Raw genomic sequence first — 24,313 nt, forward strand, 5'->3', positions numbered from 1 at the left:
TTTGTTAAAATCACACTTAAAATCCAGCAGTTATGGTTGTGTCTTACATTTAGAAGAATTTTCCAGTCTGAGGCCTTTATTGTATTCCTCTCAGCATTTATTCTCTCCTGATCTGCTTCTCTTTATGTTTCTCCACTGAATTTGTGTAATATTTGTTTGCAAAAGCTATGGCATTCTGGAATTATTTGGTTTTGTGGATCTGTGACCATGACTGATAACTATACTGTTTGTGGCCAAATCCATGTGATTATTAAACTATAGTGAATTGTAATTGGTATATAAGACTCCACAGGAAATATATATGAATATTTTTTTAGTGACAACATTAACCTTGATCTTTTAGTACCAGGAAAACAGTTCATGTCCCCTGACACCTAATGCTTTAGATTCCTCTTCCAATGGCATTTTGAAGCAAGAAACTTGGGAGATAATCGGTGCTGCCCTGTCTTAAATGCCATGTAGCAAGGAAACACCAAATGAAGTCACTTGGACACTGATGGCCAACAGATTATTTCCCATTATTGGTTCCTGAAAGTATTGCATAAAGGAAACCTGTTTTGCTTTAGGTTTTGGTCACAACAGTTGTTTACTTCTGAGGTTTTATCACTGAAGTTTTTAGAGTAGGGTTCATTCTGTTGTACCACAAAGGCATTGCAGAGGCATTCCAAGACAAAAAGATATATTTGCCATTTTCAGTTTTTCTTTGTGCATTCTGATGATACTCCATAGCTCTTGTACTGCTCTAAGATATTTTCTAACCTCATTATCTTCTACTTTAGATCAGTGTTCTGGCCAACTGTCAGATGGTGGTAAATGCTGTTGCTAATGAACTGTAAACTGTTCAGGGAATAAAATGTTGGCTTCACGTTTAGTACACAGATTTGGGATATATATGGGATAAGAATAGTGTTATGTCTCTTTTTGTTTTTATCTTTACAGGTGTTAACATTTAAACACATTATCCAAAATACACCTGAAACAACTGTGTCCTTCCAAAGATATGTTTCAGTCAAAGGATGGAGAAAAATAATTCACAATACAAGGACACCTTTTGAATTCAGTTAGAGAAATGACTTTGTTTATAATGCTTTATAGTGCACCCAGCTGATACAGCTCTCCTTGAGATTTTGACTTGCAACTCAAAGTACAATTCCTAGGAAAAATACAAGCTGGGCATAATTCTGCTTGCCTGTGAAAACCCTTTAGTATTAATATTCTTACAGCGGCATAGCTGATATGAAAATTAGCTCCAATTATATTGTGTTGGACAGATTTATGAAGAGTGTGAGGTTTATGTTACCTTATTGTAATATAAAACCAAAGTGATGCCAAAAAATTGAATGATGTTTTATAGGATTTGTGAAGTTTAGTTTTCTTTAACATGTTACTGAAAAAGAACATCATCAGATACACCTCTCCAAAGCTGCACTATGCAAAATATTAATTTACTTGGACTCATGTTCATGTGCCATCAATCTGAATCCTGATGGATTACACCAGGAGAAACATCTTTGTGGGAATAGGATTCAAGGGACTAATAGTCAGATTGACAGAATGTAACTAGTCATAGAATACCTAAATCTCAAACAGCACCAAATTTTGTTGACCTTGTTGCTAAATACACAGATGAACACAATACTCATGTTATTCTCCAACTACATTAGTTAGACAGATAACAGTTACAAAGAGAGTGTTTTCAGCAGACATAAAAAGTCTATTATATGTGGAATAAGCATGTAACAAAGTGCTGCCAAATGGGAAGACATATACTCCTCTCCTGTCTGCTGGGGATAGAACAATAGGTAATGGGTCTACATTTCAGCAAAAGAATTGTAAGTTATCCATGAGGAAGAAGATTTTACTGCACTTATTACAGAATCATAGAACTGTAGAATTGTTAAGGTTGAAAATTTTGTTTATGAATGCTGTGGAATCCCCTTTTTGAGAGGCTCTAAATGGGGCTAGCTGTGCATTGAATATGGTTAATCTGCATTCATCCTGTCTTTGGGTTACATGGGCTCACGGGATTTTATGAAAAACTGCAATTTTTTTGCTAGTAAACCAGTTTTTGCTAATAATAAAACAATATATATTTACACTAAAAATCCAGTATCTTATATTTTAAACCATCATCTCATCTTGATAAAGCAGAACACCTGGGTAGCAAGCATAATTTACATCACATAACCACATCTCTGTTCTTTCCCAGAAAGAAATGGCTCATTCACTTCTGCAAGATGTGGTACATTACACTGATCACAGAATGATGGCTTGGGTTGAAAGGGACCTTAAAGATCACCTTGTTTCAACTCCCTGCCATGAGTAGGGATACCTTTTACTAGACCAGGTTGCTCAAAGCCCCATCCAATCTGGCCTTGAACTCTTCCAGGAATGGAGTAACCACAACTTCTCTTGGCAACATGTGCCAGTGCTTCACCACCCTATTAGTAAAGAACTTCTTCCTAACATCTGGTCTAAATCTCTCTTCATTTAGTTTAAAACCATTACCCCTTGTCTCATCACTAGTTGCCTCTTTAAAAATGTTTTGCATTGATTTATAACTGAAGAAGGATTATCTGCAGACAAAAAACATATGACATATTTATCTCCAGTATTCACCTTACTCTGGATGATGGCCTGCCAATATGCTCATGTGATATAAAATATACCAAGCTATTTAAATTCAAAGATGATTTCTAGGCCACATATGGATCACAGAAATGACAGATCTCATTCAAATCCACTAACAGTAAATAAATTAGTGAGGCCCATATCTCTAAATCTGGTCTGTTTTAGACATCTGCTTTAAAAACGCGACTTAGACATGCAATTTCTCTCTGATGACCGTAAAAGGAATTCTTTATCACTAGCATAGTGGTAGGTATTTATACCATAAAATACTTAAGCTAGATCAGATAAATCTTTGTCTGGATTATTGTCCTAGTGTTGATAACATTATCAACCATCTTGCTATTTATTTAGTACCACAAATTTCTAGGTTCAAAAGTAGACTACCTTGCACTTGCATCAAGATAGGCTAAGTAAAAGGTCCTGCCTGACTGGAAGCAGGCTAGCATCCCAGTTTTCAAAAACGGCAAGAAGGATGACCCTGTAAAATACAGGCCCATTAGTTTCACTTCTCAGGCTGGTAAGGTTATGAAGATTATTCTGGGAGGTATTGCAAAACACCTAATGGACAAGTCAGTCATTGGTCACAACCAGCACAGCTTTGTGAAAGTACTGCTCATCAAACATGATTTTGTTTTATGATAAGGTAACTCACCTTGCTGATCAAGGGAAGCCAGTTGATGTAATGTTTTTGGATTTCAGTAAATTGTTGGTACTGTCTCTCACAGCATCCTTTTGGACAAAAGGTCCAGCACACATCTGGATAAACACATCATAGGATGGGTAAGCAACTGGATCATGGGCCAGGTGCAAAGGGCTATGATGAATGGGTGATATCAGATCGGCAACTTGTCGCTAGTGGGATTCCACAGGGTCCCATCCTCGATCCTGTGCTCTTCAACATCCAAATGATTTGGATCCAGGATTGGAAGTGTAATGGATGGAGCATGTTTGCTGTTGTGGTTTAGGGGATGTTAAAGCAGACCTTACCCCGGAGCATCTCTACCCAGCCCAGTTCAGTGCCTCAGTGCTCCAAACTCTCTGTCTCAGGGCTGGACACTGCGCTCTCACCAGCCAGGGAGCCATAAGGCTAGCTCTGGTTCGTCTGCTTCCACAACCGGCAGTGATAAAGGAGGCGAGGAGGGTCTGTGCAGAGTGTCCATGGAAGATGTTTATTCGCATGGTGCAGCAGAGGCCAACGACCTCCCCGAGGCAGAGATGCCTCGAGGGCGAAGGCCTCACATGCACAGCCACATGTGGTGCATAGACATGTGCTGTATAGACACACGTGGAGCATAGACAGCAAGATGGCGGAGTGTGAGAGGTTTTATAGGGAAACAGAGAGGGGCAGGGACAGCACACAGGCCCAGTGACCTCTGGGCACAGGGGAGGTACAGGGGCAGAGTTAGGAGTACAGGAACCAATAGGGGAAACCCGAGGGAGTGGCCAGGGCCATGTGGGGTGGGGAAGGCAGGACAATAGGTGACAAGTACAGTCATTAAGAAAGGGGTGTGGGGAACTTGGAGCTATTATCACAATAGTTTGCAGATGATACAAAACTGGGAGGAGCTGTTGAGTCCCTTGAAGGCAGGGAGGCCCTGCAGAGACAAATCAGAGAGCTGGGCAATCACCAACCAGGTGAAGTTCAAGAAGGGAAAATGCATTTGATTCTGCACCTGGAATGGGCAACCCTGGATGTATGGACAGACTGGGGAATGAGGTGCTGGAAAGCAGAGCCAGAGAAAGGGACCTGGGAGTCCTGGCTGATGGCAAGTTGAACATGAGTCAGCAGTGCCCTGGCAGCCAGGAGGGTAAACCCTGTCCTGGGGGCATCAGGCACAGCATGGCCAGCCAGGCAAGGGAGGGTATTGTCCTGCTCTGCTCTGACCTGGGGCAGCCTCACCTCCAGTGCTGGGAGCAGTTTTGGCTGCCACAATGTAAGGAAGACGCTAAGTCACTAAGCCATTAGAGAGCATCCAAAAGAGGCCTACAAAGATGATGAAGGGCCTTGAGGGGAAGCTGTGTGAGGAGTGGCTGAGGTCACTTGGTCTGTTCAGCCTGGAGAAGAGGAGACTGAGGGGAGAGGAGACCTCACTGCAGTTCCAACTTCCATGTGAGGGAAAGAGGAGAGGGAGACACTAATCTCTTCTCTGTGGTGACAATGACAGGACCTGAGGAAATGGCCTGAAGTTGTGACAGGGGAGGTTTAGTTTGGATATTAGAAAATCATCCTTCCCCCAGAGGGTGTTTGGGCACTGAAACAGGCTCTCCAGGGAAGTGGTCACAGCAGAATTTGAGAAGCATTTGGACAATCCTCTTGGGCACATTTTGTGACTCTTAGGGATGATCTTGTGCATGTCCAGGAGTTGGAATTGATGATCTTTGTAGGTCCCTTCCAACTCAGCTTATGCTCTGATTCTGTAAAAGATCTCATAAAAAATCAGTCTTTAGTTGATCTGATTCTAGGTCCTGAGCTCCACGATATCCATCATAGTAATCTAGGAAAAAAACTTTGTTCAGTTGTTTTTCCTTAATTTTTTGAATGCAACAAATTCCTCTGGTTGGAAGCTTTATTTCCCCCCTTTCAAACTCTTCAGGGCCTTTTTCTTTTTTTATCTCACCAGTTCTAAAACACATGTGGTGAGAGAAATCAAACACAAATATTGTAAAAATACATTAAATTTTTAACTGAAGTCAGAACTTAATGTGATGTGTAATGTAGAATCTTATACTGCACCTCAGCATGACACAATTTGAGTCAAAGTTGTTCTCTCTTGGAGTTTTATTGCCTCTTTCATTTTTTCTTTTTTTTTATTTCAGGCAGACAACTGGTTCTTTATGGACATGTTGGTTTTTTAAGTTTTATATATTATGTCTGCACACTTGCCTGTTTTCTAGACGATAACAAGGAAGAGAGAAGAGGGACCAATAATGGAAAATAATGATGGGAGGGGGAGGATTATTAAATATTCTTGAACCTCCAGAGGCAACATATTTCTATCACTACTTCTGGCACCAAAATTAGTTGGCATGAAAACAACTGTCTCTTTTACTCTTCTTTAGAGCAAGGAGACAAAGTTTCTGGTAAAATTTGTACTACCCAAGCAAATTTTTAGAAAAAGGATTGTTTCACTAATTGTCATATCTGTACTGCACAGACTTCTTCCTTATGTGCTTTTCAAATTAGCAACATGAAGCATATTAAACTGATTAATAGCTGTGTGAATTCAGGATCAAGCTAGTTGGAAACAATGACTTGCACTTGTATGTCTAAAATTATGGGGCATTGAATAATACTGGCAAAACAAGAACATACTTGAAATCAGTTGAGAATTAGTATAAAAACTTAAATAAAATTACTATCAAATAAAATGACATTTACTAAAATTATTCATCTTAATGTTACTTCTTTTTGTTCTCTTAGATAAGCCTTTTGACCTAACCTCAACCTTGCAGTATCCTAGCCTATGGGACCTCCAGAGCAGTATTTGTCCATAGTATGAGCAGGACCAGCTAACACCATCCCAGAGGTGTGTGGCGCATACCAAGGGAAGGAAATCTGAGAGTGTGGGAGAGAGGCCATGAGGTAAGATAGTATTTTGGTTTACCAGGAATCACTACAGCCCCCACTAATATGAGGAATTAAGGCTCACAGAATATAGCGGAAGTGCAAATGCCATGTGTCCTGTTTTTGGGTTGAATCACTTGCATGCAATTTGTTAAACATGAAACATACTTCAGAGTATTGTAATAATTACAATTATCCATCTAAGCTGCTTGTAGCTTTGTGTGAAGATGGAAATATGAAGAAATATTATGGTTACAATACCGAAGACTTGAACACAGAGGATTTTTCCTTTTTTATAGATTCTGCATGTGATCCACATTATCTTCCTGCTAATATTTGTGCCTTGGCTTGAATACCTGCATAGCAATCCATATTTTTCCAATGGCCTACTAATGTATAAAATTAACTGTAGTTGTAAAATTTTTCGTGGCTAGGGCTGCAATTTCATTCTGTGCCCATCTTGCTGCAGAATATTAGAACTTCCAGTCTAAGGAAGGGACTGATCCTTGCCTTCTCCTTTTTTGAGTTGGTACCTTAAGTACAATTTGAGTTGGGTTAATCCAACAGAACATCTGCATGGAGCTGCAAGAGGAGTGTTGTGGAACAGGATTAACAGAGATGTACATGTGGTCTCTGACTATGGTGCAGCACAGAAATGTCACCAGTTTTGAAGGAGCTAGGGAAAAATAAGTGGAACAGGAATTAGGAGAGCATGAGGTGCCACAGCTGTAAGCAGGACTGTGAGGAAATGGACCAAACCCAAGTTTTGCTGGCCCTCTGTGCTCCAGTGAACTGTTAAAGATTAAATGAAGAGTGGATAATCCTGCTTTTTCTCCTTGCAGGCAGCCCTACTACTCTTAGGCCTTATGGATGGTATTCATCTTGCCCAACTTTAGAGTTGACAGCACAGATGTCTACAAGTACTCAACGTAGCCTCTTTTTATAATTCATAGAGGGCACCTTGGGGTACATTTATCTAAATCTAAAGTAGGTATCTAAAATAGGCCAGAGAAATCATGTCTCAGAAGTGTAATATCAAGCATTTACTGGATTCGAATTTGATCTATCATATCCGCGCTCAGTATGCTGTACAATAATTTGTGCATTTATAAGTATCTTCATTGCCTATGTCATCCTGAGGAAGGGTCTTAAAAAGATTTGCAGTCATAAGAAAGAAGAACAGATGGTATAACAGCTTCATCTGGCAATGACTAACATATACATATGAGGCCTGCTCAGGACTGATGCCTTTCTACTCTAAGTAATTGAACAGCTTCTTAACAGGACAGCTGGAAGGACTGCTGAGCCCACTCCCATTCTTCTCAACATGGTGGCCTGGATCTGAAACAGAACAGAGGAGCTGAGTTTTCTGGCATGACCAATTTTTTTCTTGCAAGATAAAACACAAACGAGGGAAAAAGTGTATAGTACTATTTTTGTTTTTTCTATGTTCCTTTTGCTTATTTCAGAAAATTGTAAGATTTGTCCACCCTCAAAGCAGGAATAAATTAGAAATTGAGTTGCTAGTGTTTGAGGGAAGAGATAGACAGGAACACTCCTTTAGCAGAGAAAGAATAGATTTTGCAGTAACTGAGGAAGTCATTCACTTGTAGGTGTCAAAGGTAAATCAAGAAAGTTATTTTGACAGGATACACCAGCAAGTTTCAGAAGGGATGTTGTTACATAGATCATGGTTCATGGATAACATTGAGAATCCACGACAGGACTGAGGATTTCCATGTATGCAGAAAGTGGGATGTTCTGTGATTTTAATACTGGTATAGAGATAATAAGTGAACCCTAAAAAGAGGCTCTCTACATGCCTCAAAGAAAGTCAGTTGAAGCTGAACGCTAAGTTATCAAGAAGTGGATAAAGGGCAGAGGAGGAGTGGTTTTATTTTTGGAGATCTAGGAGAGAAATCTACCTGTATGTACCTATGTTATTTTTTTGGTAGAGGAGAATCTCTGGGAGTTAAGAAGTGCTGAGAGTTGTTCCAGAGAAAGAGCATAAACTATGAAATCTTATGAACAGATGCAGACAAGTTACATTTAGAAAATGACTGTTGGAAACTTAGATTTGAAGAAGATCTGAGTGCCTTTTTAATAGAAGAAAAACAAAAACAACAGCAAAAATAATAAAATAGATTCAAAGACCTTTCTGGTTTGGGTAATGGCAAACTGAAAAAACAGAACAGTCTGCAAAAAGAAACTGAGAAGGCAAGATCTTGCATGAAATTTTCTAATGCTGAAGACAGACCTAGCTGAGATCAAACATCAGTTGAAAATAAGAGTTAGGGACACAAAAGGGGAAGAGTTTCCAAATCACAAACGACCCCCCACACCCTCCCCCTCTTTTAACTGCTTCTCTTAAACTGTTCAAAAGCCATTTTGGTACAAGGTTCTCCAAAAGCTAAGGTACAAAATAAAAATATCCTGTCCAGTGTAAACACCAATTAATTATATCAGATATCTCTTAAAACAGCTGAAGCAGAAACTGGAAGTAGTCAAAATTTTTTAGCAAATCTTTATTGTAGTCATTGCTCCAGTACTCAATTGTTGTCCTTCTTTATACCTTATTATGCATTTATCATGTGCCTTAGCAATTTATACACACTAGTGATTTCACCAGATCTTGAAGTGCTCTTAAAGAAAAGACACTCTTTTAAAACCCAAAATTTCTGGATTTTCATTTGTTTGCTTGTTTTCTGTTTTAGTTTGGCTTGCTTCTCAAGACTTACCAGTTAACAATCCATTTAACCTTCTTCATTGTAAAGTTTCACGTAGAATTTGGGTGGAGACCTGCAGGGAAAAGTGGAAGAAATATGAGGTAGTGCTGCTGAACTTTGTCATGAAACCAAACCCCCCTTGCTGGGTCACTGGGCCTGCTTGATTGAAAGACTAAAGTAATTCAGACTCTACTGCAGACATTTGTTCAGCCATCAATATTTTACTGCCACCACCCTAACTGACACGTGCCACATTCCTGCCTTTCCTCTAGTTAAGGCAGACAATACCACAGTCCTTTGGTGAACAAAAAAGGCTGGAGGAAGGTATTCTATATCTTAATTATTCTTCATTAAACCAACAAGATTCCTACTCTCCACCTGCTCTGCATACCTACCTATGCTCTGGCTTTCCCAAGGTCATAAAACTCAACAAAATGTTTTTAAACCACTCTGCAAAAGGGAAGTATTTCACCGGTGAGACTTTCTAGATGTGGGTTAATTTGCTTCTGAGACCACCACAAATACTCTTTCCCATCCAGCTTCCCTAAGTGTGATATTTATAATCTTAACATGTGTACCTTAGGGAGAAACACTGCCAAGTTTTGCAGCTAAGCCATCAGGCTGTATATCTGAAGTGTATGGTACCTCACATTGAACCAAACGGTGAGGGGTCTGAATGATCAGAAGGCTGAGAGACAGAAGGTGCAAAGATATATTTGAACACTGGGGTTCAGATGCTTGACAGTGACAAGGCAAAGAATTGGAAACAAGTTGTCCTGTGGGATGTGGCATTTTCTGGACATAAAGGTGACACATTTTCAGTCTAGGCTTGGGAGTATGGATTTATATAGTGCAGACAAACACATCTGCTGGATGTGTAGTCCTCTAGATTTGGATAAATCATTGTTGGAGGAGTGGGGGGAGAGGGGGAAAAAGAGATATTTGTTGTTCCCAGATGGTTCTTTTAATGAAAGATTGTTTTGCCACGGGAGACTGAGTTGGAACAGCTCCCAAACATCCTAAAACCCAACTTCTCCCAAGTAGTCTGTGTGCAAGCTGGAAGAATATCCACACACAAAGAATGTCAATGTAAACAACAAAATAAAAAAGTAAAAGACAAAATACAACTTTCTTCTTTATCTGGTCCATGCAAGCTGAATGAATATTTGGTGCGAATAATGAACAGTGAGAAATAATATCCTTCCAGAGAAAAGTTCAGAGCTCAGTAAGCACATTACCACTTTGGCTTTCTCTTTGTCCTGTCATGAGAACAAATCTCACTTTCTCCTCTCTGTGTCCCATTTCTTCTGACTGAATGCCGGTATGTGACTCCAAGTCATCTAGCCTTGAGATAGATCAACCTAAAATCTACTAAAATTTCATTAGAATATAAATAGACATCTTTAACTTTCAAGAAGACAAAACCCAAAAAGAGCAGGCAAAAGGCAATGAAAATAAAAGTCTTTTAATTCAGTCTCTCACTGCCTGCTCTGTCTGCTGGGAAGGTCCACATTGTCAGGACTTTTGGACAATATGTTGATTGTCTGAGTAACAGAAAACTCAGTAATTCCCTCCTGGTCATTACGAAATTGGCTTTCTGATCCAAGGCACAACTCCCTGAAGCCCTCTTCTCTCAGTAGCTTCTCTGACTTTCCTTACTGACTGCTAATATACCCCAAAACCTTCTGTCAGGCCCAGCCACTGCACAGAGAAAGGGAAGTTCCCTTTCTTTTACCAACCATTCATTCTCTTCTTGAACCAAAAAAATATATCCTGAAAAAACCCCTATAAAACAGAACAAATAGGTTAGTGGAAACCTTTGTCAATAGCCTTCAATCCGCAATATTTTCCACTGTATTCTCATTCAGCAGTATTAATGGACATGAATTTGAAGAAAACATCTGCACCAGAGCACCCCCCTAATTTATACAAGCTAAAACACTTGCACTTAGTACTAGCCCTTCTCTATTTACTGAATGCACAAAGCCAAATGTCCCCAGGCTTCAGAAAAGTTTGCATTTGAAGCTAAACTTTATGGCTTGTATCCAGCTCTGATTAGCAGCCAGACTTTCTGTGTTGGCCCCTCGCAGATGATGTGTTGCAAAAGCGTCATTGAGACACTGCTTCTTCCTCACTTTCTCCAAGTATTTTTGGTTTATATGTCATCACAGCTGGCCACTTTCTGTATAGTTCTGGAGGCAGATACACCTTGGAGGCAGATGTACATTCAGATTGCTTGGCAGCTGAGGGTGTATTGCTGAAGCCAAAAGAACAAGATTAGAAGGTGAGATAAACATATATTTTTATCTCTCAAATAAAGATTGGCTTCTGTTGTACCTTAACTGTGAAACTTTGGAGAATTCAAAGGGCGTTGAACTATGAATTTATAGGAAAGGGAGCCTTTTTTCCTCAAGATAAAACATCAGGTGCTTTCTACCATTTCTGGTACTTATTATAAATCCAACAGAAATGTGAAACTTGTTTTTATCACTCAACATAATGACAACTTGGAACATTTTATAGATATAAGTTCTGATCAATAGTTATTGATCAGTGATAGAGAAAGTGGTTAGTAACCTGAGTATATGTAGCAAGAGTGTAAGAAGGTCCTCGAGAGTATGTAGGAATAGCACAGACTTTATTTCACAAACCTCTAGAGTGACTTTGCGAAAGTCACAGGCTGACATTAGTGCTCTGAAAAGGTCCATACGTGCTTTTCCAGTAATTACAATAAAGCAAAGAATGAAGCTTTAATCTTGCAACATTTGTGTTTCTTTATATAAACCAGAAGTCAAATAATTTACCTTTATGAACAGTGTTCCCTAGAGTGTGTTTTAAGACACTTCACAAGGGAGCAACTGTATCTATATATAATATGCACCTAATATACTATACATGATTCCTTTGTATTTCATAACACAAACATACATGCACACTTGTGTTTGTTGTCAAGGTGATGTAAGAGATTTATTTTTAAATGCCTTCCTTTTACAATACCAAAACTGCTATATTTAAAAGTCTGTATCAGCTGCTCAGTATGTGTAGGCAACATGTATTTTGACCCACTTCTAAATCTAAATAAAAGTAATGAGCTGCATTCTTTCTCTTCTTGACACATTTCTTCTGTAAAAAGTGTTGGTTTTACTCCTGTTTGTGATCATCTCAACTTTTTAAGCCCAAAGGAATCTTTGAAAAGAAATTTGAAAAGTTTTTATACTTTGGAATTTTCCAGTATGTTTAGATAGCTATAGTTGTATTGCTAACACTTAAATAAGACATAACAGTGTGAAAATCAAAACAGGACAAGTCAGTTCAATACAAATACAAAATGTTAAATCTGCTGATAAATAAAGCTCATTATTTTTCAGTCCCAATCAATATACCTAACCACTTTTAACATTAATCATATAAAGACTTTGCTTGATTTCTGCTGAAGTATTCTAAACCTGAAGCTTTGTTAATGATTGAACTTACTGCTTTGTAGGAATATACGGAACTATAAGGATCTGTAAATATTCTCCCTCACAGGAACAAAAAAGGAGAGTCAGACAGACAAAAGGACAATGGACACAGTGGAAAATCAATGCAATTTCAGAAAGCTCTAATTATTATAAATAACACTATACACTTAAAGTTTACAAAGCTGTTATAGATCTGGTGCAACAAATATGATACAGAAAAAAAGATTCTCTCTTGACATTGGTTTTACATGACACACATTACTTGGATAGCTGAGTGGCTAACATTCCAAATGTGAAATGGTAAAGTAGAGCACAGTCCTCTGACAATTAATTATTTAGTTGCAAGTTGGTGAGTGCATGTTTTAAAAACTCTCCTGAGAAAACTTACAAAGTCAAAAAATTGTGAATGGCATATCATCTACTATAGACTTTCTCCTGGCACTTGCAAGAAAGAAACTATGCATACAGTGTTTTTGTGTTATAATATTAGCCAAATTTGTCTTTGCAAAAAAAGTTCTGTAAGAAAACCTGTGCATATGAAAGGTGAAATTAGAAAATCTCCTGTTAAAAAACAACTCTACTTTTATCTAGGCTGTACAGTCTTTAGAGCAACTCTGCTCAGGGTTTGCCACAAATAAGTTCATGTCCCAGGGTTAGAAAATCATACAAAACCTAGAAAAACATCACTCCGTGATTTGGTTCTTGAAGCAGTAAAACGTGCCTTAAGGCTTTGCAGAACAAAGGGTTTAGAAATTTAAGGTTCAGCCTCAAGCATTATCGTCCTTGATAGAACAGCAGGAGGTAAGGACTGCAGGCAAAATCATCATAGCCTGAAGCCAACCCAGCTGCAACAGGAGAGAGAAGCAGGAGCCAGACAACCCGACAGAACGATGAGCCAGCAGCAGGACAGCAGTATGAAAACTGAACCCAGCCAAAACTGGAACCACTATATTATCAGCAATAGGAATTTGGGGTTATAGAAAGGCATTGTTTGATTTGTGAAGAAGACAACATATCTGTGATTCTTGCATTAGTCTCACTAGGAGCTGAACACTCCTAGTGAGTTATTTTCCAGTAACATTCAGTGAGAAGATGAATAAGACTTGCAAATAGCAACAACAACAAGCTGTGTTATAAGAGCATGATTAAGTTACAAGTTCAAGTAATCCAAAGTTTCAACCAAAAGCACTCAGAAGTTTGGCCAGCCTTTTAACAATCCCTTGTGTGCATATGTTATGAGATGACCATTAATTGCATACTCATTATTTTCTGGATAGGAACCCTTCTGCATTGAAGTGCACAAAATGGGTGATGTTCACTGGGCAAATATTCAGGATTGTCTAATTTTGCCAAGAAATGTTTTCCCTGACCTCATTCCTCTGTTCTTCAAGACACCCTAATTGGTTTGGCAAAGATAAAAGAAAAGCCATGCACAAATGAAAACAAACACAACAGTCAGAGGCACGTGTCCAGGCTGTAAAAACATAGTTCAACTCGTTGAAGTTTTTTAAACTTTTTAGTAATTTTTTAAAGTTTCTTATAATGAGCAATAAGAATGAGTCCAAGTAATAAGCAACAGTTGCAGCCACAAATTCTCTTGTTTTCACGGGCAATCTACTGTAAATTCAAAGACTGTATATAACTCCTAATTTGATTTAATTTTTTTTTAAAGCTAATGTATCAGAACAGTATACAACACCATTTCTGCTTGTGCTATTGTAGGATCTCAGGGAATGTGGGAATACTGTGAGGCCTCCTTAGTCTTCCTTTTCTTGGGAATACAATGGCATGAAAAAATATATTGAATATTTGACTGGATTATGAAATATTACACTGTTCATAATATCTACAAATATTGGGGATTTTGCCCATATATATTGGCATGCATTAATTTCCCCATACAAGACAGTAGGAATAACTGTAAATTCTCTGTATTATCACAAAATGGCACCATAGAAAGTTAAATGTCAAGTAATTAGTTACCAGTAGTAGGTAAAATACTGTTTTAGTAAATTTTCTGAGAATGCGCCTCTTGCCTAAATGTTACATTTCTTGATATAATTTTGTTGTTACTGTATTTTTCTCTCGTCTCTTTCACATTTTTCTCTCTGCCTGTCAGTTTTTCCACCTGTGTCTGCCTCTCTGTTTACAGCCACCAGCCTTGTTTTTGTCACCCAGTTCACAGCAGTTTAGTGGTTTACTTGTGTCCAAAACAGAGAATTCATAAACGTGATTTTGCATTGCAGTTAAAATGCCTAATTTAATTCTTCCAGCCCCATCTATCTCACCCAAATGGACATGTCTGAGTTCAACCTGAGCAATATTTTTGTTTTAAATTTCAATTCCTTACCTGGCTTCTGGTGTGAATAGAAATAGACACTCCAAGTCTCATCTTATCTACAGTGAGCTTCCAATTGGTTTTATGCATATTAGTGCTGATTTGAAAATACAAATTCTAGATGTTCACCACAGAGGATGCACTCACAATGCAAAAATTCCAAATTTCTATGAATTTCTATTGGAGTTATAAGGAAAGAAAGGTGTGAAGTTAATAAAATCAGTTGAGGACTTTTTTTACACAAATTAGTTTTTCAATACATGTACATCTGAGGAATACTTTATTTTACTACTTTCCTTGAAATATTCTTCAGGTATTTATAATTTAGAACCTATAAGCTGTTTTCTCACATAAATTTTCTTTTCCTCAGTTATGCTATCAGTAAAGAAAGCATTAAACTAGTTATAAGAAAGTTTCATAACACAAAATTAAGCTTTTTAAAATGGCATCTCCTTCCCTGTAAAGCAAACTTCCATGGAAATCACAAATTAAAATCCTGGGTGTGTATTCCAATTTGAAAAAAAAAATTATTCAGGTGGCAGATATTTGGGACTAATAAATATTTTTCCTTTACAGTTTTAAAAATCATGCTTTTCGCAGAAATGCTAGGATTTATTTGAATTTCTCTGAAATAGGGATTGACACTGTAGATTTTATTGTTAGTGACACTTCTTTTGCATCCCTGTGTTTTGTTACAGAGGTTGGAGCAAAGCACTGTGTGATCTGAAATGAATGGTGCACCTGAAGATGGGAAACAGCAGCAGCAACATGATGCCATAAAAGCCAACATATTTCAGAGGATCCATTCCTTTCTGGAGCTTTATAATGTGCACATAACCTTTTTGTGTACTCAGGAGGAAGACAATAGACACCAACCAGAGAGTTCTCTGTCATTAAGAATAGACAGAAGGTTCCCTAGGGAAAAAAAACTGTGACTCCAGATTTTCACCAAGGGACACTTTTCTCTACACTGTTAGAGCACGTGGTTATTAGTCTCACGGGGGAGGATTAGCTCATCTACCATTTGTCATCTTGTCTATGCTGCTCTTTTAGACCTCTTGTCTGAGTAATGGAGAAAGACAAATGGAAAAATTCCTTTCCTGCAGTGACTGTCTCCCCAGTGATGGCAGAGGAGTGACCTGGTCAAGTGGCTTGGTCCAGGCATCTAAATTTTGGAGAAAATATATAGTAAGATGACTGCTATTCCTAGTTCTTTCAAGAAACCTATTTGAAACCTTATACCTGAAATTATTCTGTGTCCACACTCGGAGATGTGACATTCCATGTCTCCCATATAGAGAAGCTGTTTAATTTTCTCTGAATTATGGCACATTTTACTTATAGCCCATCATTTTCCTGTAGAAATGGAGAAAAATATAAGCGGACACAGACCAAAGGAGTTCAGGAAAACTGTGCCATTTGATGCACTTGCAACTAGAAGCCTTCAGTGGTCAAAACTTGAAAGAAATTTTGCTACAAAGTTGCTTCCTATAGCATGAAAATCTAAGAGTGCATACATATTTTTAGGAAAATGAGCTGTTCTGCTATCAGCAGAATTCACAAACCTTTGTTTCCATTGGATCCTTGCCCTGGAAACCTCTGCACCCTCTATCACAGGAGCAGCATCTTCCAAGGCTTGCTGTGACAAACACAGGGTCCAGGAGAGCAAGGGCTGCAGAGCAGTGTACTGAGCTCTGTGCGTGGGCAACCAGCAGCCAGTCCATGGATGCTGGTGGGCTCTTGGGCTGTCACCCACACAGTGGGTGAAAACGATGTTGTTCTGCATGTCTTTCCCTTAGAGAGACAGGACAATCTCTTCTTTTTCCTTTATTACCCATTCAGAGATTTTCACATGATTCCTATGAGTTTAGTTACTGTGAGTGTAACTAAATAAGTACTCCATAACTAATAAGTACTAAACTTCGCATGAGTTTCCATGAGTTTAGTAAGCCAGAAGTCTTAGATTTCTCTGCCCTTTCAAAGGATGCTTGAGAATGGCCATGAGCTAGCATTGTACACAGATGACTGGCCATGTCTTCAACATAAACTGAACTGTCATCATAGCTATGCTGTGGTACCAATACTAGGGAATGAAAATATCCCAGGGGGAACAGACAGTAAAGCTGAGAAGCACTGTGGTATTAGGAAAGGATTATCTCTTTTTAATGAAGTGTACAGGACAGCAGGACAATGAAACTGTAGGTGTTCTTCGAAGCTGGGTAAAGTCACTGGGTAGCAGAAGTGCTGTCTTGGCCATTAATTGGTACAGCTCTGCTCTCTGCCTAACTGAATCTGACCCCTAATGCCACATTCACATTATGCCTAAATCTAGCACACACATTTTTCCTAATAATTAATTTTCTCTGGCATACATTCAATAAATATTGATGGAAATGAACATATGTGGTTTTATTTTTTGGTCTTAAAAAAAAAATCAAAAACATTCCGGAAAATAAAGTATTTTTCTGACAGAAAACCAAGTGCAACAGCTCCCCATTCTTTTTTCCCAATTTTTTTAAAGTGAAACAAATGCCTGAGAGATCACAGAATGTCATATCAGTTTCCAGTTTTTCCAATGCACCTAGAAATAATGAGAACCCATTTCAGCTGCATTCCATACCTGAACACCAGAAATGTCCATATACATATATGGAAAGGTATTCATATTTATTAAAAACTGTAATAATAATTTAATAATTTATTATTTATTATAAATTTTAAATATTTATTCTCACTAATTTGTATCAGCAGAGTTTATGTCCAGCAGAATGGTGCATTTGTCTTTTGCTTATCATTTAACTTTCTCTCCAACTTTATAAAGGGAGAAACTTCTTTGCCTTTTTATAATTTTTGCCACTGTGCATTAAAAATTTGGAGACTGATGGCATTTTCAGAGCCACAATTAGAAACTTCATTACCCAGAGCACTTACAATGTCTTTGCATGTCATAGCTTGACAACATAGAAAACCCAGGTGATGTTTTAGAGAATAACTCTGGAACTGTTGGCAGCTCTACAATAGCACATCAGGTATCTGTGGCCAGCCATCATTGGATAAGCAGTTTTCTTTATTAACTTGTCTGAGCATGAAAAAGTGTTATGAAATACCACAAAATCAGTTTTGTGAAACACAGGGCAATCTCTGCTGATGTTTCATTTAATTTGAAGTAATTTTAAATCATAGTTTTTGACAGAATAATTCTGCTCTCTAGAAATTAATTTCATAATGATAGTCTTTTAAAATTAGAAAACCTATTTTGGTATTTGAAGAGATTTCTTTTCCTCCTCATAATAAAGAGTTTATTTAAAGAGAACCACATTATTTCTTTTTCTAGCTCTTTTTCTATCTCTTATTCAGAGAAGAGCTTATTTTATCAAACTTCCTGTGAAGACTGGATAAGATATTGTCAAGATGTTATATCATATTACTGACTTCATGCAATGGAATACCTAAAACATGTTGAGATTGCCAAGTAATCCAACTGCTTTCACCTATTTCTATTTCTTGAATTTTGCAACATGAAATAGTTGTTTTGTACACCATTAAAGACTGTAATGGGTTCTCAGTGTAAAACCAGACTGTGCAGCTGACAGTGAATCAAACTAGGGACAAAACAGGACTTTTCTGAAGATGTATTTCTCTAAATTACTGATTGGGATGTAGGAACAATGAAAAGAGACACATTTTTTTCTGGCAGAGTTGGCCTTCTGAAAGGCACAGATTTGGCAGATCATCCAAATGCAATGTTAATCAATTAAGATGATCCATTTATGAACACAAAAGTCATCCTGTGGAGAGGCAACTGTCTAAAAAGGCCTTTGAAAAACAGAAAATAGTAATTGTCAATGCACCCGGTGGTGAGTGCATTGTCAGCTGCAGTGAGATGTCCACTTACTGAATACTGAGCCCTTCTCTGGTAGAGGGAACTCCTCAGTCTCCAGTCCCTTTTGCTCCAGGACCTTTTATGAGTCAGGTGAACAAGACACTCTTCCACAAAAAGAAATAGCAGAACACTTTTCTAAGATTTTGCAGAAATTGTTTGCTTCTTGGAAGTGTTACAGAACACAATGCACAGAATGGGTTAAAGTATTTGACTACTACCGTCTATAAAAATAAACCCAGTCTGACCTGTTATATGCATTGCAGAAACTGAAAGAACATAGCAGGTTCTAAAAACTGATTATACACTGTCCACAGGACTGAACTCTAGTGAAATACTGCATTAAAACTTTTAAGTCCTCCTTTGAACCATCAATACCAGGTATTTTTTGTTGAAAAAGCTGGACTGATCAGTGTGGCTGACAGTGATCTGCTTGATTTTATGTAAAACAGTTATGGTTAAGGTTTTTCAATTTACACCTTTTAAACATGGTGGTGGTGGGGTAACTTTATTTTAATTTTTTTTTAATGTTGCTGTTAAAACTGCACAGACCATTAAATAATAAAAATTAAATAGTGGTCTATTAGTTTGACATAATAAATTAATTTACTAAACAATAAAACAGAACAGTTGATTATCTCCCTACCTTCAAGAGGAAGGAAGGAAGGAAGGAAGGAAGGAAGGAAGGAAGGAAGGAAGGAAGGAAGGAAGGAAGGAAGGAAGGAAGGAAGGAAGGAAGGAAGGAAGGGGTTAATTTCCCAAGATTAATTTAATTGCTTGAAGAATGAAAACCTGGCCCCATAAAATTTCACAGTAAAGTAATGGAATCCACTGCCTTCAACAGTGTTTCTTAATATGTTTTTAATAAACAATTGATTCAGACCAGTTCTTACTGAAAACATCTGGGAACCAGATCAGGCCCCATATCCTCTTCCTTTGCATTTACCTCATGCAAAATGACTATTTAATGTAAATAATTTTTTTAATTTTTCCTTAGTTTTTTTTACTTTATGGTTCTGAGTGAGCATGATTAAAGATTCTGAGGATGTGCTGTGGAAAATTGGTCTCATCCTTTTTCTTTTTCCTTTTTCTGTCTTTTCTTTCAATAAAGCTTCATTTTTATAAAAATTACCTTTGAATTAATATTTTACCAACATTTTAGAATATTTATCCTAGATACTTATAAAAAAAGCTTTTAGTTCTAAACCATACAAGTCTATTATTCATTGTTATAAACATTAAACAAGTTTGCCTAGCTACCAGCTGCTACTCAGCACAGCTGTCAATATGGCCAACAGCCTTATTCAAGACCATTAAAATAAAAGAGCACCTATTTTCTGCTACAAGCTACCACCTTTCACCCAAGATGATGCACAAAATGGACGTGGAGTACCATTTACAGGATTAATATTACCCAGTGTTTACAGCTAATGGATTTGTGTTACTGCTTCATTTTACAAGACCTCTTTCCATCTTTTAATTTATCCTCAGGTCTGCTGCTTTATTTTTGTTCCATCATCTTCATAAAAGCCATTATCTTTCCATTAGCAAACCTGCTAAATAACTCTTCATATGCTCTTTGATCTGTCCAGCAGCCGTTTGCATTCTTTGCAGTGAGCTTTTCAATTACACTCAAGAATTTAAAAATACAAGTTTGCTGAGAGCTACTTCACACACTGTGGTACATTTAATTAACATAGGATGGAAGAAAGATTTACGACCATGTTCCTGCTCTTTGCTGCCATAACAACTCCTGGTTTCCTTCTCTTTTGTGCAAATCATGTCACAGACATTTATGTCAGTGAAAATGCTGTAAATTTTTTTATGTAGTAGTGGACCAAATATATTTCTTAAAACCTGCATGAAAAAAATTGTGCTTTATTTTTACATTTGGTGCTTAATCTGAAAAATTTGCTTTCTGGATACTGGATCTTAAAAGTACTCTCTGAGCAAGTTTATATTTGTTTGATTTCACAAGTTGTATTCTTTTTATTTATCCGCTTCCTTTAATATTATTCTGACTAGAAAATGTGGATTGTGACTCTTCTCTGAAGCTATATTTACTTTGTAATTGTGTGACTACAATGTTGGGTAGTTGTTTCCAACAATGGTTTAGAAAAGGATTGTTAAAGATCAACTTGTATATTAAGATATATCAGTATTATTGTAGCATTGAATTGTCTCCTGGCTAGTATGAGACATACTAGTGAAAATAATATTTTGTGTCACTCATCTCAGATGTCAAAGTACCTTCTTTTCTGTTGTAGTTTCCAAAGTGGTTGTGTTATGATTCTGTGACCTGCAAAGGCATTTATTGAAACAGAAGTAAATGCATTAGAGGGTACCTTATGTTTCTCCTTCATGCTAGGAGAGGAGAATATTCAGTGGGATTGTATTGTCTTACTCAGAAACTAAGATTCTTCTTTCTAGCAAGACCAAAATGCACTTTTTTATCAACACAGGTTGTCTGGTGTCCTGATTTCAGAAAGCAGAGAGCAGAGTGTCAATTTGATTTTTACCTTCCACAAAATTTATGTGTGCTATCACTGGCCTTGATCCATTTCCTCTAAGGTCCACAAAAGCTGCATTAAAACCCTGCTTTGAAGGGTGTGAATGAAATTCTGAAAAGCTAGTGAGTGGTCAGGTTTTCTATTTCTTCTGTTGTTCCAAAGAAATTCTCTCCTTGGTATCTGTGGGGATTTTAGAATCTTCCTATGATGTAGTTTTCATTTATTGTAGAATGGATGGAGTAGAGTATGGGGTATTGTTTCTAATGTTGAATCTTTGAGAGATAAGATGTATTAACAATCAATAGGCAAGATGAGAACAAAAACCTGCTGTGATAATTTAAAAATCCTCCCATGGTACATGCTTGCTTAATTCTGATCGACAGTAAAAGATTTACAACTCTGTCCTTTTGGCACCAGGTAGAGACAGGTTTTAATTGCTTACAAAATAAAAATACATTCCTCTTTCACACCCATTCTTCTTTCAAATACTTTTGGATTTGCTTCAAGAATGAGATTGCTGTCCCAATCCTTCATGCTGTACGCTTTCTGTTTGACCTGTCAATTCTGTATTGAATGCTGGATTAAGCAGTAGATGAAAATGTTTACTGATGTCTGTCATAGGAAGATTTCTAAGATTCAATGATGATTCAGGTGAAATATCACCTGAGAGTTATTGAAGGTATCCCTCTCTGGGGTTGGTAAGTCTTTTAATGGTTATGTTTACCATGTTGGAATATTCATGAAAATGTCCTATACCTTTCTCTAGAAACCACTCTGGCTCATCAAGAAGAAATAAAAGGAAGCATTCATATTCATACCCATGCACAACTCGCACTTGTCAGTTTACTACAATTCTCAGAATGTTCACTAGAAAAGCTTGCTTATATTTACAGTGATGTCATGAGCTCAGTATGATGTTCTTAGTTTTGTACACAAATAATTAAAAAGTTAAATGAAAAGACAAATGATGGGCATGGAATGCATTTTTTTGCCTTGTTCAGAAGTGAGAATACAACAAATCTCCAAGTTTCTGTTATATACGAAGTAATTGGAAGAGACATTTACATTTCTATGCATGTTTGACAAAACCCAAACAACTAGATATTTGAATGAAAGCAAAGAATTGTGCAAGTCAGAGCACACACATTTACTTGTTGTCTCAGACGCACTGTGCAACTGAAAGCCTATTCATGATTGCTTTCTAAAGCAGGCAAGCTCAGGACTGAGAGTCCATATCATCAGGAGGTGAGATGAAAGGAGCGGAACTCTCGTGGTGCTATGCAACAAATGAAGTCAGTGCTGGCCATGGCAGAGGAGAAGTCCCCCATTTTTACAGAGCTGTACTACTCTTTTTCCCAAGGACTTTCCTGCTTGTGTTTTGACATTCCACTGTGATTTTTCAGAAAGCTGTTGAAGGGCAATCATTTGATATGTTTAGTTAAGAAAGGAGATTTCATTTTGTGCATGGTTTTAGATATAGGATGGAGATCAAGTGACAAGGTAGCTGTTGATAAGTCAGTAATGAAACTGCTGCTGGGCAGTGGTGAGTGAGGAGCTCAGGTATGGATTCAGAATAGCATTTATTTCAGAGGCACCTAGGGTCTTCCAATCTGTAGTTGAAAATAAATAATCATGCAAATGTGGTTGCAAATGAGTGTTAATGCAGCAAAACCTAAGTGGAAATATGCAGACAGACACTGTGATGTAATGATTTATAAATCACTTTGATGGATTGAAGGTCCAATTTCACCATATAGTTAATTATGTAGCAAGAAGCATCCAGAACAGGCAACTTCATCTGTGTGCTCCATTGACCTCTTTTTATTTACTCTTCCGTTTATTCATCCCCACAGAAAAGTGGCTCACAGATCTTAACCAACAGAAAAGTATCCTTAGAGGTGTCTTTTCTGTTGGTTTATTTGCTTTAAAAAGGTTATCTTGGGATCAGAAAAGTGCTAGTGATGGCCTCAATGAGGACAGGGGTGGTCATGGGGAGTCACAACACTTCTCTAAGCAGCAGTGAGATGATGCTATTTCTGCTCAACTATATAACCAAAACTACATCCTAATTTTCTGCATTTTTGTGTAATCCCAAGTACACGATACCATTTTTGAATCAAGATTTATTAATACATTCAGAACAGGAAATACTGATTTTTATCCTTCCTGGTTCCTGGTGTCATAAAGCATATTTTGACTATATGGTTATTACCTTAGTTGGTGCCTAGAAGTATTTAACATTGATGGATTCCTCTGAAATCCATGTTACTTAGCTACTGCTATTCAGCTCACTGCAGGACACAGGAAAAAGTAAAGGGAAAGTGATAACATTCAAAAAAGAGAAATAGTTTCTATGAGCTCAAGCAATTCTCTATACATTTTATACTTTCCTCCTCTAGCACTTTTATAGAGCGTTTCTGCTCTCCACATTTGAAAGAACTGTTGCTCTAATCTTGTTCCTGTTTTTCACAGCAGGCCTACACAATCCCTCCTGCTGTCTGCAATGAGTTACCAAATTGGGGCTATTACATTGTTCCCGTATGCAGAATGACACACAATCAGTAAAACCTCCTTTTGTTTATACCGTTAATAACAGATGTTGCTCTGCTACATCACACATGCTGTTTAATATTATCAAAACAATTATTCATTTATTCATATTTGTGCAGTGTGTGCAAGCTGCCATTACAGATCTTGCAGACATGGCCTTCATAAATGCATAAACAAAAATGCATGTCATATAAAATAAATCACCCCCATTCCCATCACCATTTTTTATCTTATATCTAAAAATTTGATGATATCTTTACTGCTCGTACATGGACAAGGGGGTGGCAGACAAAACTGAATACGTGGGAAAAGCTACTGAAATAGTGAAGGACCCCTTCTTGCAGGGAGCTGCTGTATGTGCATGGAAGAGTGTAAGGTTTGCTTTGTCAGGGTCCAGGGACAAGCACTCTGGTGTTAGCTCATGCTTATTCCCTTTATCCCCTCAGACCTCCTCCAAAAGGAAAACACAAGGAAGAAAAACAGTTCAAGAGTTGGTTTGATTCCTTTTGATTGAATTAACAAGGGTTCATTTTAATTGAATTAACTAGTGGGATAACAGCATGACTGAATTTTAAAGTATAATTAAAGGATTCATCTTCTACTTAATGACAATGGGATAGAAAATTACCTCAGAACAGACGCTACACAAGTT

Source organism: Lichenostomus cassidix, chromosome 3, assembly GCF_008360975.1.
Source record: "Lichenostomus cassidix isolate B80296 chromosome 3, HeHo_3.0, whole genome shotgun sequence".
NCBI lineage: Eukaryota > Metazoa > Chordata > Aves > Passeriformes > Meliphagidae > Lichenostomus > Lichenostomus cassidix.